We start from the raw sequence: 22,020 nt of genomic DNA, 5'->3' as shown, positions 1-22,020 counted from the left end.
TTTTGTTTCTGGTTTTACAGTCAAAGAAGTAGTTTTACGGTCGTAGCTTATATATCACACTTTATTCAAATTAAAGTCCGTTCAATGTTGACGTGATGTATATTTGGATCGTTTATAATCCAACAAAGAAAAAATTATTGATAGTACGATATCATTATAAGACTTAAACCATAAGTAAGCATTTGCTATGATGAAAAGGAAAATTCTCTAGTGTTCAGAACTAGTGTGTAATAGCCACAATCGTATAAAGACCCATCAGTTCATTATAACGATGTTGAAAATCGACCAATGTTCAAACCTGACATCGTGAATAAACTCTTTTTTAAGATATTTCAATACTGCTATATAACTGTACTCAAGAACGTTCAAATGTAGAACATAATCTTCCTTTAAAAATAACTCCCAAAATAAAACAATTTAAATAAATTTGAAAAGAACATGAACAAATCCAGACAGGTATATATATTTTATTAGGTAACAAAAGCAAATTATCTCTGAGACAGAAAAACAGTTTATTGACATGTATTGACAGTTGTGCGCTTTAAGAGTGTTATTTAAATATTGATTTATGTCAGAACTCGTGGTATAGTGGTATTATGCATATAATGAAGTCTCTTCTGATTATGAAGAAAATACGCGCAAGTTCGAACCCTTCATATGCTACTCGTTTTTGAGAGGATAAAAAATCGTAAGTTAAAAGTTTAAAGTTATAAAATAAGTTATCTTAAATTAACGAAGTGGTCAGTGGAATCTTGAAAAATAATCTACTGTAAGAACAATAGACTGACGTCAGAGAAATGGGTTAAATTACATTTATATATATGAAGGATAACTTACACATAATTCTTATATTTTTCTGCCAATTTCAAATGTTTTGGTTATAATTAGACATCGAAGGACACCTAAACTAAAATCTGTAAGGTTTTTCAAATTTATTTGAAAAATCTATCTTTTTTTTTGTTTTTTCAATGCAAAAGTATTATATTTTCCAAAACTTCCCAATACTGCTAGTTTAGCAATCATGAAGACAATGTTTGCATAATTGTGTGACTTGTCCCAAAACACTACATTATGTTATAACCAAGTTAAGTACAAACATGAAGTTGTTGTTTGAAAGACTTTTTTTCTTAATTGGTGTGGAGTAAAATTGGTCTTACCTCTTTTTCCTATAATGATCATGTTACAGAGCACTGATACAATATTCAATTGATATAAAAAGTATAATTTTTTTCTCATTTTCCAGGTTTCCTCATGATAATTCATGCTACCGATGCTAAGAATATAACGACTACCCTCAGACCAGCAATCCAACCAAAAAGCAGTAAGAGACTTTGATTTTTACATTTATTCTGAAATTCAATTGATCTCAACGACCATTCAACCAATCACTTTCCCCTATCCTTTTGATATAAATGTTTCAAATTACAAGAAATATTAAGTCGTGATAATAAATATACTTTTTACATTGCAAAAGATCATGATTTCCTGTTTAGTGTATGTCTTTGCTGTATGATTTCCTACATGAAAAATGTCCCCCAATACTGTAGCGTAGGATGGCATGATTTTATACCAGCAGGTACTTATTTTTATGGTCGAGATTAGAAAAGGGACATTTCATAGATAAAAGAAATTAGTTTAAAGCCACTACATATTCATACGATTTTTCCCAGTGCATTTTACCTCTTCAGTTGGTTGTCATATACATCATAACTTATTGTTACTTTCTTTTTGCTGATTGTAGGTAACATGGTGCTTATGGCATTTTTGTTGTTGGTAATTTCTGTTATGTTTATTTATATTTTATAGTTTCATAGAGCAGACAAGTAAGAGCATAACATATTATATTTCTTATTTGTAAGACTGTATGTTTCCCAGTAGATATCATTTATTTATTCACGTCGTCGAGTTCCTGCCGCATTGACATATGCCTCATGAATACTTTAATAAATGTTTATGAATAAAATGCATGAATTGAATAGAATATACAAACTGCAATCTTACCATTAATAAAGCATTATTGATAGAATTCCTTCTGGATAGAGAAAATATTATCGATACCGATTTCAGCAAACGAAAACATATTTTGGGTATAATCTTACTCGGGTACGCTCTCTCTAGGCTAAAACTTTGAAAGGCCAAAAAAGTTTTAAACTTTTAGAGCGAGGATAAATGGGGAACACGTCATGCTTCAAACATATTTACCTTCTGAGCTCCAAATACATATTTTCAACGAGAACTACAAATAAATAATCGAGAAAACCTTTTGAAAATCAAGAAATTTAGATTTTTTTAGGAAACATTACATTTTTAATGAAGTCTTATCTATATAACATATGTCCTAAATCATATTTGCTTCAGATAAAAATATTTGATACTGATGGAAGGTTTGCCACATTAAATGATTAAATAAGAATCATTTTGAAGTGGAAAGGGTGCCAAATTTGTAAACATATTTATTTAATAGTGCTGAATTTATCTTTGTGCGTATTTATTTTCTTTGCAGGGGGTTAGGTTCAGTTGAAAATAAAAAAAAAAACATATGACAGATTGCTTTATTTTGTATGAGATGTTTTCATACTGTGAGAACAGAAATGTACTTAATTGCACTGAAATTTATTTAATTATGCGTAGCCGTAGTTCAACTTAAGACCGATGTATTTGTTATTGTTTTTTTCAGGTGGTTTACGATGTTTCAAGTGTAATAGCTTTGAAAATGCCCTATGTGGAATTAGCGTTTACAAATATGTAGCGTTAAGTCATTTTGAGGTGGTATACTGTTCTGATGACTGTATCAAAATGGTAATAGAACACGATGGTAGAACAGGTACGTAGTAATATACTAGCTTAATATTCGATAATAATAAAAAAGCTTAAAAAATCATTCGTGGAAATACGGTTTTAATCATCATCATCTTACAGAGCACCATCAAAAGACAAATAATATTCCCAAAATTAAAACAAAAACACACTTAAACCATTTACCTTTGATGGCGAACTTACACTACTCCTTCTCTAGTAATAACACGCATAATCTTACTCCTGGTATTGAATATCACATTCAAGAAATGGGACCAATGAGCTCCTAGTTTCACATCTGGTTTTGTGTCGGATAAGAAAGGCGACAAAGAAAGCATAATCATAGAAGGGACATTAATTTAGTATTTACAGCTGCTCACATTGTTATTTCGGTAATCTTACTCGACGTGATGACGTAAATATTATGTACAAGAACGCCATGTGAATTCCATTTTGAAGTGACAATCTATCACAAACTGCTATTACATAATCAGACACAAATAGTATACTAGTATATTCGATGCATGAGGATTGAACGTAATGAAGGATTCAAAATGTATGTTCGTACCTTATCCTAATATTATTGTTTAACCAAGCAGACGATATTTTTATCGTTCTTTTTTGTCAAGACAGAACATTAATAGATGATTATAAGTGAATAAAAAAGCTGAATGAACATACCTTCGAAAGTTTATCTTCTGGATAAAGAATATGTATTGTTCGCAACTAATTCATAAGATAAGAATAAATGAGTTTCCAATGTCCGTACTTATTTGGCTGCAAATCAATGATTCCAGAGGCTGTACATGTCATTCAATTACTGAACAACAGTTATTATTTCGGAGAGAAGTGGGATGGTGGATTGTCATAGTATATTTTGTCAATACTGTGTGAACTTTTATTATAATGATGATCTCACGGTGGTTTTTGAATATTGTGTATGTTACCTATTACACGTTGCATAGAGATTTGTGATACATAAATTCTATAAAGATTAACCGTTCAATAACTACAAACAACGTTTCAACAAAAATAACTTGGGGTTATATAAGTTGTAATTATATCAAATACTATTAACAATATTCAAATTTTATGAGGGAAAAGGCTGTTTATTCAGGAGCAGGTTTCAATCTGCTTGAACTTGTTTGAAAACGTTATGGTGGATGAATGCGTCCATGTCGCATTCGTTTCAGACACTGACTAATAATATAGCATAATTACCAAAACACGAATACGCGAAGGAAATAGAAAAAAAATTCGTGAGGACGAAAGCGAAAACACAAAAGAAACCGGAAAGGTCAAAGACAAAACACAAGAAAAACCTCAAATATATTTTTCAATTAGACAACTATCTAACAGAGTCCAAATGAAGCCGATTTTACTAATTATATGTCATCGAACTGCATTCACTACATTTTCTGTTTCCTATACTTCAATGGCGTTTAGTAAAACATGTTTATTTGGCACCCATATAAAGGTCACGTTTGTTTTTCAGACGTTATAAGAGGCTGCTCGACAGGAGCTAAAATGGATGATCATACTTGTGATAAAAACTACTGCAACCATGGAATATCAGTTTCAACCTTTTGGTTTAGGATTAGAACCAAACCAAACAACATTGAAACAGTTTGAATTTAGTAAATACTTGACTTTAAAAGCGGAAAATACAAAATATTTTTTTTGGGCGGTTTCCAAATTTCAATTGCTTTTCTGAACCATAGTCTATTTAAAACTAATTTTATTGGTGGTCTCTCAAAGTAGTAGCATTTTTTTCAAAATAGAAAATATTTCTAGACAACAGTTTGGGCACTTTAAACAGAACTCAATATTATATCAAATAACATGCTTAATTAAATTTCAATAAATCGGTCAGATATCGGTAGTTATACCTTTGGAATGTTTCTTAATTACTTGCTTTAAACTTGTAACTTCTTGCATTGAAAGGAAAAACTAAAGGAAACTATATTTTTGTTGCCATTTACTCAAAACGATATTTTACACACACCAGATGCTTTGTAGTAAACAATAACGGTACCAGTTCTATTGCTCCAAATGCACACCTCGACAATCGATGTAGATTATCGAAAAAATTCGCTGGCTAGATAATTGATATTTGACAGACACATTTATTAATACATCTCAAAAACGTAACTTTAAGTATGACATGGTACAATTTTAAATGAAGAAATGAGTTATTTCTTTTGATTTTATGAAGCGTTAAATATCAATCTCGATTTTCCAGCAAGGAAATATGAATTTGACTGTGAACTTTGACCTGTTAACGTTATCATGCTTTTTATTGTTACTTTCTCATATAAAGTTTTTCATATATAATCGAATATTTCAACTATTGATGTATATTGTCACAAGTATAATATTCTACTTATATGACCATAAAGAATTACATAAGAGTGTATTTATCACATGGTTGTATCGTGTGTATTGATAGATGCTTAACTACCTTTTGAATAAGGCATTGTATAGATTCCAAACATGTGATACTTTAATTGTTTCTGTTCATAGCCGGATATAAGGAGTACAATTGCATTGTGTATTTTCTCCGTTTCGTCATTGTTTTGATATTTTGCTGTTAAACATATTGTTTACAATTTTTATATAATCGCTCGCAACTTCATAATCGCTCCTTATGGTGTAAGCCTTACATTATTTATGAAAACAAAAAGCGTTTGTTTCAATTATTTTACTTTTCAAAGGACATTAATCAGTAATTTTATCTATTGTTTGTGTAAAGCATTATAATTATTAATCAAATCATATTTCACCATAAATATGCTTAGAATTACATGACATTTTTTCATTTGTTTATTTGATAGTTTGAATGAATAAAATCATATACATTTAGGTTCAAATAAAAGATTTCAACTTACTTCATCATGCTTATCATGTTAATGTTAAATACTTACTCCGGGTTAATAGGAAAAAGACATCCATGTTTACTGATTATCTCTAAAATAAAAATTATTTTTACGATGTTAAATAATACCTCGATTGAGTCTTGCACATTTTAAATGACACATTTTCATGACAAAGCATTAATGGCTAACAGGAATCACCGATAAATCGACCACATCAAGCGCAAACATCAGACTCCTTGAAAAAACTTTTACTACATGATTGGACATAAAAACAAACCACATGGTCCAAATAGCCTTACTTGGTACAGTCATACAATATGGTTGGGCCAGTTTTTCGTGCGTACAAAACCTCTCCGTTTCCATGCCTAAACAAATTTGTTGTAAAGTAAAACACAGTTTAAAAACCGACTCACTATGGTCATGATAGGATTACCAATAAATTGAACAAGGAAATAAAAAATGTAAATAATTTAAAAAGCAGGATGATTTGTGCTCGCTAGCTAAGGTAGCCACACTTGTTGGCTAAATACTGCCTATAACTCATCATACTATTTAATCGAAACCGTCAGAAATTAAATGTAAGAGGCCAGTTGGTATTTAAAATCCTAAGACCAGTGGAATAAACTACTGTACTTAAATGATTAGTATATCTCGTTTGTAATCACGAGTTTTGATGTATGATCCTGCAATATTTTAGTTCTATTTACGACATGAATTAATCACGAAACATAGATATTAAACAGTAACCCTCAAACTTGTTTTCACATTATTTCTTAAATGAATACGCTCCTTTGTATGCTTAGGCTGTCCGTAAAAAATCAAAATCATATTAACAATATGAACAAATGACGACTCATTGTAATGTGTTAACTGGAAAAAAAGAATCATAAAGACATGTAAGTTGACCATAAAGATAAAAATAATATTTATGATCACATAAGTCAAGAACAAATAAATTCACCAAACAATTCCCAATCTATCGATATATTGGGACTCATCTTTCACTTCGGTGACGATGTACACGTCTCGGTCAAACCGGCTAATCCTTATGGCTTAAGAATGTCGAAATATATAAAGCCATATCTCTCAAAGTCCATGCTTGGTGTATGAAAGATATCCAAAGAATCAGATATGTGTGGAGAAGATATACAGACTTTCAATGCTGAATTAGGAACAGTAAATGGGCTGTGTCACAGATGTTGTTAAAATTTTACATTCAACTTTGAACTGTAACTAAAAATAAAAAAAAAATCATTTATCTCTTTTATTTTTTTGAAATATTGCCGATTGAATTCTGTCAAAATAGGTGAACAATTGTATAGAAAGCGTTTAAAATCAACGAAAATCGTTCTTTAATTTGTCTTAATATCATAAAATCTCTAATTTCTAGTACATAGTACGTAGAACTACTAATCTCAAACTAGATACCATATTAATGAAAGTAAAAAAACTTTAAGCATATACACATGGCTCTAAAATTAGCAGGAAGCAACATTCAGGGTCCGTTTAGAGAAAGGCTGAGTGGATAGTAAGTTAAGGAGACAGTAGTTTACCGTTTTTTAAATTTCGTAAATTAATTAGGATGAGATAAATCGAGGTATCAAACAAAAACTGACGAACTCGCAAGAATTCGAAAAAGAGAGAACATACCCCTGCTAATAAAGTCCAAATAATGTTAACATGCACAAGCTATACATAATAAATTAGAAATGTAAATGCCATACGATTGAGCATATCTGAGGTAAATGGTTACTGAGAAATGCGAAAGTGGCGGTTGGAAAGATGAATTATCATTTTTGTCATAGATTGTACTTTAAAGTCATCCATCTTTGTTCATATCGAGGAAAAAATCAAGATGTGAAGCAGACCTATTTTCGGTGGTATTCTAAATATAAAGTTAACTAGGACTTAACAACATGTGAACCAACTAACGAAAAGAAACAAGCGGCCTGATTTGTGACAAATCGATGAACAAAAAAAAAGACATATTGGTTACAGAAACCAACCAAAACAACTGAAATACTGGCTTCTAACTTGGAACAGGGCAATAAAGAAAATGAGGGGTTAAAGCTGTTTGTAAGCGCTCAACGATCCTTGAACCCTCGAGAGTGGTGTCACGACATAAGAACGAACTGTTAAAATTAAATAGAAATGGCTCGGCTCATAAGATCAGCACGAAACATAAAAAAAAACAAGAATGTGTCCATAGTACACGGATGCCCCACTCGCACTATCATTTTCTATGTTCAGTGGACCGTGCAATTGGGGTCAAAACTCTAATAAAAATTAGAAAGATCATATCATAGGGAACATGTGTACTAAGTTTCAAGTTGATTGGACTTCAACTTCATCAAAAACTACCTTAACCAAAAACTTTAACATGAAGCCAGACAGACGGACGGACGGACGGACGAACGAACGGACGAACGGACGCACAGACCGAAAAACATAATGCCCTTAGGTGGGACATAATAACATAAACAAAATATACAAAGTACCGATCTAAGAGTATTAGTTTTGTAATTACTTTTATCTGCTAAAAAAGCATTTTCAACAAATTAAAAAATCTTTTTATCCACACTAAAGTATCAATCGGTAGACATCCTGCGGATTTAATGTAAAAAAGTCATAAACAGTTTAACAAACATTACCTTGTGCAACATGTTAAAATATCAGTAAGTAGTATAGACCATAGCCAGAAATTAGTAGTACTTTTGCTAATCAATATTCATAATATGTAAATGAGAATCGTACCACGTGATAATAGTTTGAACTGGACTGGCTTGATATCATTAAAATCTTTAAAACACGGATATTATAAGTTGCCCGTCACAGAGTCCTTGTTTATAATCACTCTGATATTTCCGTAAAGTTGTCAGGCGGTCAAAATCAAAACAATGAACGCGAATTTAGTGAATTTTTCGTGTTTTCGTGAGTTTATTCTTCTTGAAATAGAGGCATTTTAACTTTACGTGGGAACCTAGAGTTCAACGACTACACATACAAGGTTTGGACTTGCTTATTCTTTGGACATTCAAGTTTCAAGTTTCACCCCGGCAACCTGTATTTCTAATGACCTTGTTAGCCAATTTTCAACACGAAGTTTGCAAATTTGACGTTTCAGCCATTTTAGCCTGTATTTTATACTGCAATGTTAAAAGACTCTCGCTTCGATTTTTAAAATAGCTCAGGAACCGTGATTTTTGCAACGCCAGTCATTATATTTCGTTTAAATGGTGTATATTGTTGTGTATATTTATTTTCTGCCCCGGCAACCTGTCTATCACTTAAATCAAAGTTAAAACAGACATTTTTTCTAAATTCCCTATCATTTCAATATAATTTCCGTGACCCGTATCCGATTTCTTCAGTATAATATTCAAATAAGCAAAGTGGCGTTGATTTCTGGATATGCTTGATGTAGGATCACATGTTTTCATAACTGTATAGCATTACATATTTAGTGTCTTTTTAGTTTATCAAAAATAAAACCTAATGCTGGTTATTGGTGGGGTTCGTGTTGTCTAAGTTGTAGTTTGTAGACTGTTGTATTTTGGTCGTTTTTCGTTTCTTGCCGTGGCAATGACAGTTAGTTGTATCTTTTGCATTTCTTCTAGTAAAAGAGAAGTGAATTATACAAAAGGGATATTCAAACTCATAAGTCGACAATAAACTGACAATGGCATGGCAAAAAACAAAAACGACGAAAAGATACACAACAATACACAAAACACAACATAGAGAACAAAATACTGTGCAACATGAAAGCCACAAAAAACCGGAGTTGATTTCAGGAACTCTAGAAGGGTAAACAAATCCTAAAAGTACCAATTCATTAAATATTCAGATTTCATATTACGCTGTTAAATTCATAAGCTTTACGAATAATAAAATTGAGAATGGAAACGAGGAATGTGTCAAAGAGACAACAACCCGACTAAAGAGCAGAAAACAGCCCAGACCTAAACAATTATGTATACAAGTTCAGCTAAATGAATGCCACACTTAACTGCGAAATATATAAATGAACCAAAAAATTGAAAAACACACAAGACTAACAAAGGCAAGAGGTTCCTAGAATAGGACAAGCGCATAAATGCGGCGGGGTTAACATAAAAAACAAAAGATGTGGTATGATTGCCAATGAGACAACTCTCCACCAGAGACCAAATGACATAGAAGTGCACAACTATAGGTGACCGTATGACTTTCAAGAATGAACAAAACATAAACTACAAAGTCAGATATAAAAGGCTCAGAGATGACAAATGTAAAATAATTCAAACGAGAAAAAAACATGTTTTGTGAGATCGCACCCCCCCCCCCCCTTTTACCTCTAGCCGATGTGGAATTAACAAACACACAGCAATACGCACAGTTACTTCAAAAGATCAATGCGTTTACACTGGTCGTTTCTAAATCTAAGACATATGGATGTGATACTCTGTTTGTCAAAAGAATTTTAAAGGTATTGCCAAACTTCAACACCAAAACTTTGTATTTATTGAAGAATTAAGTAAAAGTAATTTGTGGTAACGAAATCACTGACTTTATTCATTACCAGGTATACATAGATTGCGTCCATTAAAATCTTTCACCATTACTTCAGACATGGGCATAGCAAACTAATTGGGAAATATACGTACCTTTCGAAGTGATAAAATGGGTCCATAAAGAAAATTGACATGTGCCGTTTTTAGTATATAATAGCGATTCAAGATAGTTTTGTCATTGTGAAAAGATCTCTTAATTGAGGGACAATCACTCATTTTAGGTGACTATTTCTTTTTGGCGGTTTATGCATAAGCTGGTGGAATGAATCTATTATACATTCCATAATATTTGTTTTCTTACTGTTGTAAATGTTTCTGGGTTTTTCTTTAATCCCAACCAGTTTACTTCAATATTCAAATCTTTGCTTTATCTTTAGTTCGCTATGTTGTGTTTGTCTATACGTCGTTTTTCCTTTTGCCATGATCATGACGTTGTCAGTTTATATGTGAATTATGAGTTTCAATGTCTCTTCGGCATCTTCCGCCTCTCTATTCAAGGCTTACATCAACATTGCTATATACGCTATTTTTTTGGGAAATACCTACCAGTTCAATCCAAAAATCTCAAAATATATAAATGTGTTATCTTTAAAATATTAAATCTATCCTATAGAACTTGGTAAAAGGATACAACAGATACAGTAAAGTCTGCTTCATATCTTCACTTACATCTACAAATTGCCAATTAGAATCGGTTGAAAACAAAACTTTTCGACGAAAGAGATGCGTTTAACTTCCTATTTGTGACCTTTCAATTTCTATGTAGCAACATAACGGCAGCGCCTGCATATGGAGTATTTATCTTCCATATGATACGATATTCCAGAGCTTGCATTTACTATCAGGATTTTCTTGAGAGAGGGTAGTTGCTTACAATGAAGCTATTAAACGAAGAGTTCCAAGTGGTGAAGTTGAAATCATTCTTTGAAGTCGAAAATTTTAAGGACGCCATCACGAGTTGGTTGGCCATTATTGGAATAATATGAGATGTATGGAGGTCGCATCACTTCCAGGGAACCACATAGCTATGATGTAGACCGAAATAAACAGTAAGGGTCGTCTTTAATGGCGTTTCAAATTTTACCTTGAAGAAAAATATCTGCGAATACCTTTAGGTGTCCACCATTGATTTACACTACCACACAATTAACACTTTAGGGTTACTTGTATATATATAAAGTACGTATCATAACCGTAATGTTTTTAATCCAAAACAATTTTAAAATTAAGAAAAAAGGGAAAAAGTTTTTAGAAAATAGCAGATTCCCACGGAACAAAATTGATTAATCCTGTAATAAATATATATACAAACCAAGTTATACTCGTATTTTGACATGTTTATGATGGCACTATTGTTGAATCAATAAATTTTAATTTTGACATATTCGAGAGTTTGAGAGTCTTTGTTATTAAAGTTCTTCTCAAGGTTTGTACATGTTGTACATGATTTATCTTTTTAATTGCACCGAATATTAAAAGAGATGATGACGTTGTCTGAATTTTTTAATGTAATCAATAATCTAGCATATTTGACGTTAAAAACGTTTAAAGCAGACATAAATAATTAAAGTCTACAAATAACCAAAAGCCTTCGTCCTGGGTAAATTTAATGGCAAACGCAAATATAATTTGGCAAATTCCACTGCACATAAAACAAAAGAAAGGGATCTTCTAGTGAAAATACGTCGACAACTGTTATATATAGGAATGATACCCTAATACAAGAATAGATCTTTCAAATGCACTAGCAATAAACCAATAAAAAAACATAATTCATATCTATATTCATACATATATATTCTATCAATAAAACCATCAAAATCTTTATCAATCTTTCGTTTTAAGTTTATATTTGACTCATGCATATTGAGTTTCTCCTTGGTATTTTCCATCTATTTTCTGCATATGATGTTTCGCATAGTAGCTAACTAAATGCAAAACCAATAGTCTAGGATTCGGAAATTACAACTCTTCAGATTGCTTTTAGATTGTGTAAAATTTGCTTCAAATCTGATTTTGATAATAGGTAAGCAGAATATACCGAGGTTTGTCGAGGCAGATTAGATACGATGTTATTCATAACTTATATACATGTATTTAAAATAATGCATTGTAAAAAATACTTTCACATAGGGTTTTTTGTATGCGTAATTGCCTTCAATCTTTTTATCTTTGCTATCTAGTTTACGTTCCTTTAGCTTCTATTTCATCTAATACTATAATTATTCGTTTGACCACGTTTGATATCGATTTATTATAACATAGATGTGGATTATCACCTTGAGTACGCTTTTTTTATAATACTTGCTTAATAGATTAAGAGTAAGGAATGGATAACTTTAGCTGTATTTAGTAAAACATTTCAGAATTTTAGGTCATCAATGCTCTTCAACTTTGTACTTTATTTTACCTTTTGAATATTTTTTTATTCGAACTTCACTGATGATTCTTTTGTAGACGACACGCGCGTCTGGTGTACACGTCTTTAATCCTGGTATCTATGATGAATCTATTTATTAACTCTGTATATATTTACAAATTTGTAGTTGAGGAAGTATGGCGTGACACAAGAACGGAAAATTCATCTATCAAGACAACTATTTAATATAACGTCACGACCAAAGGATAACCGATAAGAAAGATTTATGAGATGTTTGATAAGTTTTAAGATGTATATTATTTAAAAATAACTTTCGATTATTTCAAATACGCATATCCATTGTAATAAATCAGAGTCGATGAATACCAAACTAAAACTACTTGCCGAGAAAAAAAAATAAGTATGAAGATTGTGTATATTAATCAGATTATGTTTGTTTTCAATTTTGGTGAGTATATCATTTACATGACTGTTATTGTTCTTTTGAAATTGTTATCAACGGCGAATACGGTATCGTATCAGAAATTGATCAATGTAAAAGTGAACATGTGTTACTGAGTAAATTGATGTATATAAAAAAACATTTTTTTCTGTTTAAAATTCTTATTTACCGAAATTGGCATACACTTTCTATGAGGATCTCTATTACACTTACAAGTTGCCTATAAATCTTGGATCGTCTCAAAATATAAAATATAAACCGTCGTTTACATACATAGGCTAGATCATTATTTTGTTTTCTTGTTATTGAACAACGGGCTAAATTGGAGGTATACATTGCATGTAGTAATGTGAACACATCAACAATGGAGACAATGCTGTAAGTAGCAACACTGAATGGACAAACATAATTTGATAAAAATAACATGAGAAAAGAAAATCGGTTCTCGGAATAGTCGTTGGTGTGGTTTGAAGATTGTGTTAGATGACTGTGTTAGATGAAAGCAATATCAGAAATATCAGTGTCGGTATATATATATATAATATATACAAGTCTAAATGCAAAACAACGTTCAAACCTATGATTGCGTTGGATAAAAACCGCAATTTGTATACGTGTGCATGCAAAACAAATTTCTTGTTAGAGGGGTCTAAATACAGCACAAACAACAATTTCCAAAAGACCAAAAAAAGTGAAAAAGTATATTTTAACAAAACGCATTAGACTAACAGGTCGAACAACAAATGTTCTTAAACCCGGCTGACTGCCATTGGCGATTGCCAAATATACGGATCACCGATGTAATAAATGGATCTTAATTATAAATTTAATACTAAACACAAAACAATAAACTTGCGGAAAAGATGATATACCGCAAACAAAAGGTGCAAAGGTTTTTGTACACCATATCCGGATTTCGACAATTAATGTCTCTTCAGTGATGTTAGGAATCGAAACGGTATTTGGAAAGCCATATAATTTACCTCAATTTAGGATAGACTCTGAATTTTGAGGAGTCAAAATAGGATGAACGGATCATATAAACGGATATATATATATATTTAGAGTATATAAAAAATATGATTGTAATGTATCATAAGTTGTAAAAAGTAAAAAACAACTAGAGCCCATGGTAAATAGAAAAGATATTAGAAGCCCTACATGTTCAAACATATTAACAAGAAATATTCTTGGAAATAAAACCCTTGCTTGAGTAGAACGTCCATTTTGTTGTGCATAGTGTATACATTCGAAGCAGCGTCCAGTCGAAATTGCTATATCAACTCAGATTACCCGATTGGGGGAGGTGCCATGCTCTCTACACGCAATAGGATCATCGCAACAACTCTGTCTGTTTGTTCTATAAATGACCTGTTGCAATACTTATTGTTTACCAGTTCCAATGTGCCTAAATTTTTTATAGCAATCTACATATTTTACTCCCCATCCCGGTCAGCATACCTTACTTGTTTTTGTCCGGAATATGCCTAAACTATTGGCCACTGGACATTGAGCATACAAATGTAAATTGGAAATAAGGTTTTGACTTTATAGAATATAAGGATGACTACCTTCCTTTTAATGTCTTCAAAGTTTATGATTCAGGGTTATCAATTAAAAGCTTTTAAAAAACTTGCAATGTGTAATCGGACCTCCACATATTTATTTTTGAGTTTATAAGTAACTGGTTACATCGTATCATTGTAACATTTCTTCTGCTAGAAAAATTCAAAATGTTGAACGAATATACGTCATGACTTTTTAACATTTTAATTCCCCGATTAAATTTTCGTTACTTTTGGAAAAACGTTCATAAACATATACTTTTTAAATTTTAAAGTTGATAGATTGCATATTTAACGGATTCCCCCATTTTATTCTTTTAAATAATTTGTTTCGAAATTAAGCGACAAAAGATGTTGTACGTACATTCGCTACCTTTGTCGTCAAAGACCCAAATTCACATAAAAAAACACCAAACTTATTGTTTTTTTTTTATCTTGTACAAATGATACTTACTTTGTTCGTCGTCACCTGTAATTGTTAGTCTTAATACAATCGTTGGTATAAACCTAATTTCCGAAAACTTTTATTTTGCCAAATTCAGCATTTAAAAAAAATACAATTGAATTGTTATAAGATATTATATTTCTTACATTAAACAGTTTGTTTCCCGGCGTTGTCTGCCTACAGCATCCATACTTCAACTAATACTAATTTGGCGACCACTACTCAGCCAGAAGGTAATAAACATATATATATTTTTAAAACTCATATTTGAAAACAAAAATCAGTTTTTTTTTTTTATTGGTTAGAGCTAAGGACACACTTAATCCGATTATGGCGATTACAAATTACTAGAAATACACATTAAGAAAAAAATCGCATAACATTTCAAACCGAAAAAATGGAGGACCAGAGTGTAACGTGTTTTGTTCCGTATTGAGACTAGTTTAAACAAGTTTATTCTGTAATAAGAAAAATTCGTAAGGGTTCCGCGGAACCCAGTGTTTCGCCTACTTTTTCTGTTAATTGCAGGCTCAACAAAAATGAGGAAGTAAATCAATAAAAATATTGCACTTGATACTATTTTTTGATTGTAAGAAGCTTCTGTCCAAGTTTGGTAAAAATCAAGGATAGTTTATGAATCTAATAAATGTTTAAAAACTTTAACTGCAGACTGAATGTAATGTTAACTGGAAGAAAACAAAAGTTCCTTCTAGATACTAGCTTTTGATCATAAACAAGCTTATGTCCAAGTTTGGTACAAATCCAAAATAGTATAAGAAAGTTATTAAAATTTTAAAAACTTTAACCACAGAGTGAATGTGTTGTTTCCTGGCAGAAAATCTAAGTCCATTTAAAAGTAAAATACGGAAAAAATGGATTTATTTTTTTACAAAATTTCCTTCTAGATACTAGCTTTTGATCATAAACAAGCTTATGTCCAAGTTTGGTACAAATCCAAAATAGTATAAGAAAGTTATTAAAATTTTAAAAACTTTAACCACAGAGTGAATGTGTTGTTTCCTGGCAGAAAATCTAAGTCCATTTAAAAGTAAAATACGGAAAAAATGGATTTATTTTTTTACAAAATTTCCTTCTAGATACTAGCTTTTGATCATAAACAAGCTTCTGTCCAAGTTTGGTACAAATCCAAAATAGTATAAGAAAGTTATTAAAATTTTAAAAACTTTAACCACAGAGTGAATGTGTTGTTTCCTGGCAGAATATCTAAGTCCATTTAAAAGTAAAATAAGGAAAAAATGGATTTATTTTTTTACAAAATTTACTTCTGGTTACTATCTTATGATCATAAACAAGCTTCTGTCCAAGTTTGGTACAAACCCAGGATAGTTTAAGAAAGTTATTAAAATTTTAAAAACTTTAACCACAGAGTGAATGTAATATTTCCCGGCAGAAAAACTAAGTCCATTTATAAGTAAAATACGGAAAAAATGGTATTTTATTTTTACAAAATTTACTTCTGGATACTATCTTGTGATCATAAGCAAGCTTCTGTCCAAGTTTGGTAGAAATCCAGGATAGTTTAAGAAAGTTATTAAAATTTCAAAAACTTTAACCACAGAGTGAATATTTGTGGACACCGCCGACGACGACGACGACGACGACGCCGACGGAATGTAGGATCGCTATGTCTCGCTTTTTTCGACTAAAGTCGAAGGCTCGACAAAAACCCATAGTTTGAAATGTGTAACATTTATTAAATATATTTTACTGCAAGAAGTTGTATGCCTACTGCTACAATGACATTACAGTACAAATAATCTGTACCAGATTCGCATTTCGACAGAACTTGATATTCAGTTTGAAAGATAACTTTGGTAAAGTTTAGAAACAAACATACAAAAATAAGGAAATGTGATTTAATTGCCAATGAGACAACCATATGGTCTTCAACAATGAGAAATATCCATATTCTCTTTTCAGGAATAATAAAATGTTTCAAATGTACCAGCTGGACTAACAATCGTTGTACAAAGAGAGTTAGTTTATCTGTGGCGTTGCAGTATTTTCCGGTTGTTTGGTGTTCTGGTGATTGTATCACCATGGTAATAGATCATGATGGTGTAACAGGTACTAATTAGTGTACATGATATACCAAGTACAAAAACGTTTCAATAACAATGAGAAATTTGAGAAATGTCAAGTCAATAGTTGTTTACCGAAACATCTCATAAATCTATCCATTCATATGGACACAAATCAAGGTAAAACACTATGGGAATCGCAGAGGTACAATGGGGAAAACAAAGCGCGCGACGACGACAAGGGAATCGTCTCTCGCGATGCATGCATCAACCGCAATGGGAATCCAAACGTATACAAAAGTTGTTGTCTATCGTTCACCACCATCACTAATTGGTTACGATGTCTCTTTGTCTCTACGAACCAGGGAAATGTTTGCGTGGTATTAGTTTTATAGATACAAGAATATTCGTTTGATCTGAAAATTTGAGGAATATATCAAAATCAGGGGGGGGGGGGGGGGGGGAAACGCGCGTCTTTCTCGTGATATTATTGCTTTGATATAGAAAAGTCGGTTAAAAGTGTAAACAACGTCCAATTTGATAATCATAGGATATAGATCGTCTGGATCGCAAGAAATAGATTTAAATAGTATAGATCGAGAAATACTAAATATATAATTCTTTTTAAATTAAGCACACAAATAAAAGTAATATAACAGGACAAGACAGTGGCATTCAAAATAAGTTCCCTTCTTTTCCTTAATAATATTTAATAGTACACAAATGGAAATAAATGTAATAAAATCAAAACTCTACTTAAATGAGGTTTTTACAAAACCAGAAATTCATGCTCCGATCGTCGAGCATTTTCTTAAACTGAAAACTCCATATTTTGGAAGGTTAACTGTGTCATTATGTGGGAATATTCGGTGGTCGTATTCAAAAAGATATAGCTTTGTCATTCGAAAGATATTTAGATACGTAATTTATCAAGGATAGATATGATAAGATGGTTTATTATACATGTTATATACAAAGTAGTAAATACAGTGAATAGTAGATGTAATAAAATCAATGACAATCGTGATGTAAAAGGTAGAACAGGATTTTCAAACACCTAACATGTACTATTTAATGTCAAGTACATACTGTTTACTTGAGGTATACAATAAGTATATTATATGATATTGTCTTTTCAATATCACACCCGTGTCTACCAGAGGCACCTATATAATCCCAATGGCTTAGTATTCTGTATAATGCCTTGGTTATAGAATACTATTTGTATTTTACAATAAGCTTTTGAACTTGTGATTTTGCTCTGTTGAGATTAAACGTTAAACGGACTTAATGTTTTGATAAAACCCAGTTTGGCAGATATCCCTTTGAAAAAGACATTAATTACTAGAGGCACTATTTAATTCCTGTTAATGCCCTCTTGGGAGTAAGGGGCGAAGTTTACGTTTTTTGCACTTATCTTGTAATAAACCAATGTTACCTATTGTACGTTATTCAGCAAACGCGCACCGGGAACAATTTGATTACAACTAAAAAGGAAGAGGAGAATTAAGTTAACAAATAAAACATAAACATGCTTACGGATATTCTAAAATTCAGTACATCAGTTGTTCCCTATGCTTCAGTGCCGTTTGGTAATAAATGTTTACTTCAAATCATACCCATTTTAAATCAAATTTTAAGATTCATATATCTTTGATTTTTCAGACGTCATAAGAGGCTGCTCAACAGGAGGAGCCGAAGCGAAGAAGACCACATGTTATAAAGATTATTGTAATCTCAATCATGGATTTTCCGTTAGAACTAGTACTATATACACGACCCTCATCATGACAATTTTGTGTAGCCTTTCGTTTAATTATTGATTAGAATCAAACCAGATAAATCGACATCCGTTTCAATTAAGAATGGAGAAAACAAAATCATGTTCATGCACTTTTCACAATGTATATGTTGTCTGTGTACCACGTTATAAAAACATTTACATAACGGCGTTTTCTATGTTTAAAGGAAGCAAAAAAACATTCATCGATCTTTCCTCACAATGCTGTGTTTACAATATTTAAAACTTCATGGCAGGAAATATGATAAAATTATAAAAAAGATGTGGTATGATTGCCAATGAGACAAATCTCCACAGAAGACCAAATGACACAGAAATTAACAACTAGAGGTCACCGTACGGCTTTCAACAATTAGCAAAGCCCATACTGCATAGTCAGGTATAAAGGTCCCAAAATGACAAATGTATGACAATTCAAACGAGAAAACTAACGGCATAACTTATGTTCAAAATGACGTACCAAAAACAAATATGTAAGACAGCATCAAACGACAACCACAGACTCCTGACTTGGGACAGGCAGTTTTTGCTGTCCCTTGAAAAGGGGAGAAAAGATACAAAGGGGGCAATGGCAAATCATAAGTCGATGAAAATTAGACAACACAATAACCACAATAACAAGGGTGGGAGGTAATCAACTATCCACACACCCCACAAAAAACTGACGCGTGACCGGGTGAACTTTTTACCTGTCATATAAAATGTTACAGATGTCTACTGAACATAAATCTTTCAGGTATCGGTATTTATATTTCTTTGATTTTGTTTTATTTACATATTATCTTTAGGCCTACACACTTCTAGCGTTGAAAGTAAAACTATAACATTTAAAAAAAAAGCTTCATTATTTTTATTCTGAGTTTATATTATTGCAACAACCCTAACCCAAAACGGCATTTTATTCACATTCACTACTTTGAAGATATCTTGTAATAAAACATGATAGAAGAGAGGGAATTTAGGACAGAAAGTAATAGGAAAAACAAGTCATAGGACTTAAAGTCACAACTCAGTTTTGAGATTATTTTTCTTTGAGTAAGAAACCACTTATAAAAAAAAACATCAACATTTATTAAAACTAGAGGCTCTCAAGAGCCTGTGTTGCTCACCTGATTCTACTTTGGTTTTGGAAATTATGTTTAAATAAATTAAAATCATAACAGATACCCTAATAATGAATGAGGCCAAATTTGGTTTAATATTGGCCCTGTAATCTAATAAAAATCCTGGTGGTCATCTTGAACAGTAAATCAGCAACAAAGTAGCAACACTTCATCAGCACCTCATATGAAACATTTGTTCTATGTTTGGTTTCATTCCATTCAGTGCACAGAAGAAGCATTTGTATGTATTTTTATAGGGTCTTATGTTAAAGGAAGTCCCCCCGCTGGAGGCCATCTTGGATGATTGATCAACTTCAAAGTAACAACACTTAGTCAGCACCTCATAATGAACATTCATGCCATGTTTGGTCTCAATCCATTCAGTGGTTCTTTAAAAGAAGACATGTATGTATTTCCCATCGGGACCTTTGTTAAACACTGTCCCCCACTGGCGGCCATCTTGGATGATGGATCGACTTCAAAGTAACAACACTTGGTCAGAACCTCATAAGGAACATTCATGCCATGTTTGGTTTCATTCCATTCAGTGGTTCTTTAAAAGAAGACATTTGTAAATATTTCCCATAGGGTCCTATGTTAAACTATGTCCCCTGCAGGCGGCCATTTTGGATAATGGATCGGCTTCAAAGTAACAACACTTGGTCAGTATCTCACAAGAAACATTCATGCCATGTTTGGTTTCATTCCATTCATTGGTTCTCTAAAAGAAGACATTTGTATGTATTTCCCATAGGGTCTTATGTTAAACTAAGTCCCTCGCTGGCGGCCATCTTGGATGATGGATCGGCTTCAAAGTAACAACACTTAGTCAGCACCTCATAAGGAACATTGATGCCATGTTTGGTTCCATTCCATTCAGTGGTTCTCTAGAAGTTCAAAATGTAAAAAGTTAACGACGACGGACGACGGACGCCAAGTGATGAGAAAAGCTCACTTGGCCCTTCGGGCCAGGTAAGCTAAAAATCATAATAATGATCAAATGATTGTTAAGAAAAACAACATTTCAAAGTGGCTTGGTACTTTAACGGATTCATGGTGCCAAGAAATATTTCCTTTGCATGATTAAAATTTTATAAATCTTCATTTATCAAGGCTAATGAACAATTTCCAAAACTGTCAATTATATGTAATTAAAAGTAAATATTTCAAGATCTTTCTCTTGAATATTTTAACAATTGGCAATACATTATTTGTGACTTTCTGTCCTGTGACTTTTTGTCCTATGACGTTCTGTCCGTTTACCAAGAGAGGTTCGTGTTTGAAAATCTGAGGCACGAATACTTTGTATGCATTTACATGTGAATAATTGCGAAATGTTGAAAGACAGTTGCCATGCAGTTTCTACATATGCTGGCGGTATAAGAAATATAGCAGTGCTTTACTTTTACAGGTTTTTACAGGCAACTATTTTTAAGTAAAGGTCCTAAAGGGTTCGTATTGCTCACCTATGTGTATATGCATATCCAATACTTGATGGGCTCTCTCAAACATTGTAAAATTGAGAATGGAAATGGGGAATGTGTCAAAGAGACAACAACCCGACCATAGAGTAGACTAGATTATAATTCATGATAAAAATCTCTGTTTGATAATCGTGCATTGCTATTAGTTTTTTATGATTACAGTTTTCTTAGTTTTGCCCAAAACACAAATTTTAAAAAAAAAAATGGCCATCCAAGGGCCATAACTTAGACTACTAACAATTTTGACAAAAAATGACTGATTTGTAGATCTTGTCTTGCTGACCACTTTGCTATTTTAAGGTTTTTGATTGTTTGCTCAACTTTAATGACATATTTATAATGGTCTTCGGCTGTTGTCTGCTCTTTGACATATTCCAAATTTCCATTCTCAATTTTAGACAGGAACAATGGGTGTTTATGCATATGAATAAATGTTCAGCATCCTCCTATCTTACCCCTGTACCATGTAAGGATATCTGAATCAAGTCATCTTTCCTCATGTCAATTTTAGTATCTCTAGGAGTTTGTTGGTG

The sequence above is a fragment of the Mytilus californianus genome, unplaced genomic scaffold (genome assembly GCF_021869535.1).
Source record: "Mytilus californianus isolate M0D057914Y unplaced genomic scaffold, xbMytCali1.0.p SCAF_12, whole genome shotgun sequence".
NCBI lineage: Eukaryota > Metazoa > Mollusca > Bivalvia > Mytilida > Mytilidae > Mytilus > Mytilus californianus.
The sequence above is the reverse complement of the archived record's forward strand: the minus strand, read 5'-3'. Positions refer to the sequence as shown.